A 6,413-nucleotide genomic window follows, 5' to 3' on the forward strand; every position below is an offset into this window, starting at 1 on the left:
TATATGTATATAGTATATATATTCACACATATACATACACATTTATGTAGATTTAAAAATAAGAACAGGAAGTTGATGAAATATTTTAAGTACTAGGATGAGATGATCACATTTGCATTGTAAGCAGATCTCCTGCTTGCTATTGGAAGAATGGATTAGGAAGGTTAAGAGTAAGCGTAGGGAAATAAAAAGAGAAAGTCAAAGCTTTCTCTTATCTTATGAATGATAGTCTCTTATCCTATAGAGTAGATAGATTTGAAACATATACAAAAATAATAGATTTTGATGATGATTGCATTTAAGAAACAGAAGGGTAGCCACTGTCAAGGATTTTGTTCATAAATCAAAAACAGAATAGAATTTTTGCAACATAATTTAGGGGTAAGGGAAAGTCCATTGTAAATTTTGTCCAACATAAGGAATATTCTGACTTTGACAAAAATATCAGATCAAGTAAACATCAAAATAAAAACTAAGATATGGTTCTCAGTCCCTATAACATATCCTAGTTCGTATTTGGAAATGGCCTGGATATTTTGCCTAGTAATGAAAATAAAAGCATTATTTAAAAAAAAAAAAAAAAGTATAGAAAAAAAATCCCAGTGGGAACACTTATATACATACATATATTTTCTTAGGTTCTCTGCTGGTAAATAAAATTTCCCCAGTGTATTGAGGCTTTTCAGCACAAACAAACCAGAGATTTAAAAAGCAGTAACAGAGAATTTTTTATTGCATCTCTAACAAAATTACGTAAAAGGATTTCACAATATCCTCTAGTCTAGTCAGTTTCCTTCAGGCATGTGTCATATTATTATGTCTATGCTTTATTCATTTTCTGACTTACCAGTGCCTACGCACTCCTGGCCACAAAAGTGTGAAATGCCAACCGAAATCTCTGTGAATACTAAATGATTTGCCTAAGGTCATGAGGCTAATCAAAAAAAAAAAAAGAGAGAGAGAAAATAAAAACAGGATTTTTGTCTGTTTTCTCTTAGTGTGATATTCTTTCTGTTATGTTTACCTGTGGTCTTTAAACCAACTTGCCTTCACCAGACCCTATTAGGCCAACACCTACAGCTATGGACAGGTGCCTGGGCCCTCTGGTTATTCAGAAACTACTTCTTGGAATGATAGCCTTGTCCTGCTTTGCCTTATTACAAACCTTATTACATCTTTTCGGGGCTTCATTTTGTCTCTTCTAATCACTGCCTCATTTATACCCCTATGAATCTGAAAATTAACTAATGTTCTACAGTTATGAGATCTTGAAAGTTTAGTATTTATCTATGCCCTTTTTTTGGTAGGTGTTTGCTTCATGCTGCTCAGATGAGCCTGTAGTCGGATTTAAACTCAATTTATAATCAATTTATCCTAGTTCTGGTTTATGTGTTCAATTGCTCTTCTTTTTCTATCATGCTTTGGGCTCTGCCTCAGAAATGGAAAATCTATTACACAGAATATTTTAAGGCAGAATTTTATAACAATGGTGACAATTAGATTATGAACCACACACATTAAAGAATGAAGAATTTTTTTTCTTGTAGAAACCGAAGAACAACATATTTGGGTTAGAACTTATAGCAGGCCTCATTAAATTTATGAAGTGTAGAATATGTGATAATTTTTACTCTCAATAAACAGCTATTTAATTTTTTTATAGAATGTCCTCCTCTTCTCTAAGAACCTTCTCACAAACCCAGAGCTTATTGTGGGATCTGTTTCTCTTTTGGGTTACTAATTAATACCTGCTGAGATCTTAACTAATAATTCAGATAGAAATTAACAATGCCTCAGAGAATGACTCATCCAGGAAATATTTGCATTTTAAAGGGAAACAGATTTTAATGGATGAAGTCAGAGTGCTGAGATTTTTAGGCAAGGGGAAGGAAATTTTCTCATTTATTCATAATTTTTGTTTTGCACATTTTAGGCTTAAACTAGAAGAGTAAATGTGGTTATTAGAAATGAAATAGGGCATACGCCAATGTCAGACTTTCTTAAAGATGTCCCCATAAGTTATATAAGTTTTCAGAAAGAGACTAAAATGTGTCTCTAGAAAGAGAAAATTTCTGAAATGCTGTTAATAGCTGTTGTGTGATAATGTTTTGTTTATAAGAGTTTCCAATGGAGTAAAGACAAATTCATAAATAAAAACTTGGAGTGTTAATGGTAGTTCTGTGCTACTGGTAACAATCTTCAATAAAATATACAGTTGATAGAAAATAGAAATTGCCTCAAGTCTTTCTAAGTGTTGTCTTGCATATGCTAATTTTTGAGTTATTATAAAATCATGTAAAAAATTTTTCATATTTCTCAAAAAAAAAAAAAAAGAAAATGTCGTCAAGCAATGCTGTTAATCTATCACAGTTTAAAATTGAAATCCTGATCATTGTGAACTAGATTTCAAACATCTAAAAGTTGGACTCATTTAACTTTTAATAGTATAATGAAAATTGAGCCAACATAATTTGTAATTGTCTAAGATAACATTTCCTATTCCATTCTTTACTGCATTGTCTGGAGTCACTACGCACAGTCAATTATACTTCCTCGTGATCTCTAGTACCTACCACAACATCCTGAAATCTCAATGCCATGTTCATGCCCTCTATGCCTTTATATTTTTTCACTCCCAAAAGTTCATCACTGCTCAGGTCTTTCTTTCTTTGTAGAGGCTAGGATTCTATGTTAGTAACTCCGAGCCCAGAAGAAAACTGAAATAGGTAAAATCTGTGTGAGACTTGATAAATAAGTAAATAAAGCCTTCCACATCTGCTCATTTGCTGCTGAGCTTCTTATCCTTGAAAATATAATCTTAAATCCAATGATATAAATTCTTACAAAATGAATCTTTCATATTCTGTGCTTTTTATCTTTATTTTTTTTTATTTACACTTCTTTTGTATACCTTACATCACCTACCACAACGATTGATAAATTGCTACTGATTAACTCTTGGAATATGGAAATAATTTTAAGACATGCAATCCAGTAAATGATTCTCTTTGTTACTAGCTATGTGTTAAACTCTGAGATTAGTCAAGATGTATATTATACTCTCCCTTTGCTTTTAGAAAATAATATTTTTAGAAAGGTTAAAAATACAGAAGAGAAATAAATAGAAACTAATATGAAGTCATTTAACATTTTAGTACTTTCAAATTACTTAGAAAACACTCTCAGAAATATTACAATTAATTAATAAAACTATTCTAATAGAAATAATTTGTATTTTATTTTATAAATTAAAGCACTGAATTTTAAAAATTAAGCAACTTTATTAATTTCACAAAGGATTTCTAATATGAGTTTTCTTTTTCTCTGAGAGAAACTCTAATTCTAGAGGGTTAATTTGTACAAGACTTTTGCTTTAAGATAGAAATAATCTTGGAACATACATCTGTATTGTTTTTATTTTCTAGAATTAGAATTTTACAATCCTCATGATGGCTTGCTTGAGCAATTATCAACATAAAGATTAAACACCGTTTCTCTTTCTTCATATCTAATTAACAATATCACAGCAACTTATGATGATTTTATCTTTATTGTGACCTTTAGAAGTTTAGAAAAATATAGTCAACATGATCCTTGGTACACTTGAGAATGGGTATCAATTACCCCCTTAACTTCCTATTTTCTAATCTAAATATATATCTACAACTGCTCTATATTTGTCTATAGGAGCACTGTTTTCTTCTAAATATCTTGATAACTTTCTTATGTTGATGTGGAAAAGCTTTACTGAGATAAATACAGAATACAGTAAAATCTTATTTATGTTTTCTAATATATTAGAAAACTTATTAAAATAAAACTTTATATTACCTTTCTTTCTACAATGCATACATTTTGTGCAAATGTTTAGAAGCAAACAAACTTAAATCTGACCAATATCAATTAAATGTCTCCTATGTTGAGGATATTATTTTGTGTCATGAGACTGCAAATACTTTGAAACTTTTGTTTTCAGAGTATTTGCATTTTGATTGTGGTAACACGTAAGAAAGAAATAAAAATATAATTAAAATATAAAATAACACAGACAGAGAGAAATGAAAGGAAAGAAGAAGGGAAGGAAAGAAGAAAGAGAAAAAAAGCTATTAAGTCAGTGTAGATTTCTTGCCAAGTAAGTGATTTTGCCAGATGAGTTAAAAAGTTCATAGTAGAGAATATCACATAGGAAGACTACTAAGTGCTTTTTAATATTTTATCTTGCTTTGGATTTATTTATGTTTGTATTTATGAAACTTCATTTTAAAGGGGCAGTTCAGATTCAGAGCAAAATTAAGAGGCAGGCACAGAATTTCCCATATACCCACCACCTTCCACATGCTAGCATCCCTCATTATCGACATCCCCAACCAGAGTGGTACATTTGTTATAACGGATGAACCTACACTACACATCATAATCACCCAAAGTCTATAGTTTACATTAGAGTTCACTCCTGGTGTGCATTTGGTGGATTTGGAGAAATGTATACTGTATGGTATGCATCTATTATGGTATCATACAGAGCATTTTCACTGTCCTGAAAATCTCTATACTCTATCTATTCAGCACTCGTCTGCTCCTCAATTCCTGGCAACCACTGATCTTTTTACTGTTGCCATAGTTTTGCTTTTTCCAGAATGTCTTGTACTTGGAATCATGCTGTATATAACCTTTCAGAATAGAGTTTGGTCTCTTTTTTATGTTTTTTATTTTTTATTTTTTATTTTTTTTTTATGCAACCGTCTTGTTCTAACTATTCAATATCCATCTGGTCAGTGAAGCTTTTCTTAGCTAATCTCTCTGACCTCATTCTAGTGCTACCTCCCTTCCTATCCTTCTTTTGATGAAATTTCAAATTTGAATAGAACCACTATAAAGTTTGTTTACATGTTTTTATGAAAACAAAATTTTCATGTCTCTAGCATAAATATCCAAATGTGAGACATTTGGATCATATAGCAATCATATGTTTAAATTAACAATAAACTGACAAAGTTTTTCAGTGTAACTGTAGCATTTTGCATCCCTATTAATAATGAGTGAGAGTTCAAGTTGCTCCCCAGTAGTTGGAATTACTTTAAATAAAAACCAGTATGTTTTTATTTTAGCTACTCTGATATGTGTCTACTGATAGCTCCTTGTGGTTACAATTTGCATTTCCTTACACATTGATGATATTAAACATCTCCCATGTACTTGTTTGTCATTGTACATACTTTTTAGTAAACAGTCTGTTTTGTATATTTTTAAAATTGTTTTCTTATGTTCTCTGGTAAGTCCTTATGTATTCTACAAGTATTTTTTTGAATATATGATTTGAAAATGTTTTCTTCCATTGTGTAACCTGTCTTTCACTCCCTTAAAAGTTATTCTCTCTTATACTATTCCGCTCACATTTTTTGTGTGATAACAGTTTCTAAAGATGTTTTATTTATTTATGAGATTACTTAATTATAGTCTATATGTACCACAAAACATATGTTTCTTGCTTACAGATAACTTCTTTCTCTCTACAGTGAAAGAATACTGCTAGAATTATTAGCATGTAGTACTTAACAAATACAGGAAAAAAGAATTCAGGAATTCACCCTGTATTAGTTTCACATGGTTGCTGTAATGAATAGCCAGACTTGGGACTTTAAAACAACACACTCTCTTATAGTTGTTGAGGTCAGAAGTCCAAAATCAGTTTCACTAAGTCAAAATCAAGGCTTTGAGAGGGCTATACTGTCTCTGACGGCTCTCAGGGAGAATCAGTTTCCTTACTATTTCTAGTTTCTGGAGGCTGTCCTCATTCTTTGGTTCATGGTTCCTCATCACATTGCCTTTTGCCAATTCTATCTTCTGTAGTCCAGTCTCCCTCTATCTCTCTCTTAAAAATGTATTTGTGATTTCATTTAGACCTATTCCAGATAAACCAGAATAGTCTACCCATTTCAAGATTCTTCCTTTAATGACATCTGCAAAGTCCCTTTTGCCATTATAAGGTAACATTCACAGATTTCAGAGATTAGGACCCAGATATCTTTGGGGCCACTATTGAACCTATCACACATTCCAAACTATGGTGATTCTGCTCATATCTAAGTTCCTTAAGTGACTTGGTCTGAACTTCAGAAATTGTGTGTAATTATATAATTTGATCATGTATGATATAGATATTATATATGTTTTAATATTTTTTTTTTCTCTGCAACTGGACAGTGAACCTCTTAAGAATCAGGATTGTGGCTTCTACTTTACTATTATTCAACAAATAAATTCTTGTTGAATTCATATATTTTTTAATCAGATAATGGACTAATAATTGGGGCTCACCAAACTCCTGAATCATTAATAAAGCCAGTCTTCATCTAGGACTGGGAATTTTCTCAGGCTCTAAGCTACTGGGTTGAATTAATTTTTTCAATAAT

This window comes from Pteropus vampyrus, unplaced genomic scaffold (assembly GCF_000151845.1).
Source record: "Pteropus vampyrus isolate Shadow unplaced genomic scaffold, Pvam_2.0 Scaffold26, whole genome shotgun sequence".
Taxonomy (NCBI): domain Eukaryota; kingdom Metazoa; phylum Chordata; class Mammalia; order Chiroptera; family Pteropodidae; genus Pteropus; species Pteropus vampyrus.